The sequence below is a fragment of the Sinocyclocheilus anshuiensis genome, unplaced genomic scaffold (assembly GCF_001515605.1).
Source record: "Sinocyclocheilus anshuiensis isolate Anshui unplaced genomic scaffold, SAMN03320099.WGS_v1.1 scaffold447, whole genome shotgun sequence".
Classification (NCBI taxonomy): Eukaryota; Metazoa; Chordata; class Actinopteri; order Cypriniformes; family Cyprinidae; genus Sinocyclocheilus; species Sinocyclocheilus anshuiensis.
Window position 1 is genome coordinate 4261268 of NW_015552615.1, and position 1577 is coordinate 4262844.

The following is a 1577-nucleotide window of genomic DNA, read 5'->3' on the forward strand; positions in this document are numbered from 1 at the left end:
AGGGCCTGCTGGGAACCAGTCTGACTGGTTGATTGTGTTGCAAGCGAGAGACAAAAATAAAAAGCAAAAGCAATTATTGACATTTATAACTTAGTCATGCCACTTTAGGATATAAAGACCCATTGAAGTTTATAGACGACTGCTATTTCAGCGCTGTTACATGGCTGAGTTGTAATATTTCCATTCAAAAAAAAAAAAAACTTCTGTAGCTGTGAAGCTATCGAGCTAGGAGGAAACTGGTGAAGCGTATTAGCATAACAATTTTTAAATGGAGAGAAAGACAGATGTAGACAAGCTGAATAAAAAAACAAAACACGTTAAACACATTTAAACACATTACCCTTCACCTGAAACGGTGTACGCCAGGGCTGGGCAAAGTAGCTAAAAATGTCTTTTTTTACTTTTTCATCATGCATCTCAATATTATTCATTTTATTTATATAATAAATATGAAATATAAAAATGTATAATTTGTTCTGAAATTCTTTTTTTCTCAGTAAGTGTGCATGTAAGACAAAAGTAAAAGCAAGGCTTTTTTTTTAAATCAAGGCATTGTTTTCCATACTATTGGTATTAGTAATTTTTATTTATATAATAATGCATCACAGTTTTAACCTACATATATATTTTACTGTCATATTTAATGCCAAATGTATCCGAATCAGAAGCTTATTCATCAAATCAGTCTTTCGGATAATATGGTTTAACTGACTCACAGAAGTGAATTTGAATGGCCAACTCTTTGCATCTTTACAGCTTTACATTTCACATTGTGTAATGTAGTTTGTTTAAAATATTTATATTGCTTAAAGGGACAGTTCACCCAAAAATGAAAATTACCCCATGATTTACTCACCCTCAAGCCATCCTAGGTGTATATGACATTCTTCTTTCAGACGAATACAATCCCATGGCTATTCCATGCTTTATAATGGGAGTGGATGGTAGCCCAAAATTTAAAGTCCAAAAAATTGCACTCATCCGTTATAAAAGAAGTCCTCATGGCTCCGGGGGGTTAATAAAGGCCTTCTGAAGCAACGCGATGCGTTTGTGTAAGAAAAATATCCTCTCAGACCATTATTTCACTTTATAAACCTTAATCTCTAGCTTCCGCTAACTGTCGTTCATGAAAGAGTGGTGTCCAGCGGATGACGTAGCACGTAGTAGTAGCATAAGCTCCAGTGAGAATATGCTAGTCTCGCGAGAAACCAGTTTTGTTTACAGCAAAGGAAAACCAGTGTTCTCTTGGCTTATATCGAAATCCTCCGACTTTTTTCTTTACAAATCCTCGTTTTGTACTACTAATTCGTGACCGGTGTTTTGTTTTGCTCTCTCCTCTGCGCTTCCACATTCATCACTTCCGTGTTCGTCACCGCGTTGGCCTACGTCCTACGTCATCCGCTGGACACCACTCTCTCGTGAATGTGCGTACGACAGTTAGCAGAAGCTAGAGATTAAGATTCATTAAAGGGGTCATCGGATGCCCATTTTACACAAGTTGATATGATTCTTTAGGGACTTAATGAAAAGTCTATAACATACTTTGGTTAAAATTTCTCAATGGTAGTGTAAAACTA

At 36.2% G+C, this 1577-nt stretch overlaps 1 protein-coding gene across 1 annotated transcript in view; it reads left to right on the forward strand.

The window, feature by feature from the left end:
• LOC107666015 (guanine nucleotide-binding protein G(s) subunit alpha-like) overlaps positions 1 to 1577 on the forward strand; it is a 37383-nt gene that overhangs the window by 15067 nt on the left and 20739 nt on the right. The window lies entirely within an intron of this gene.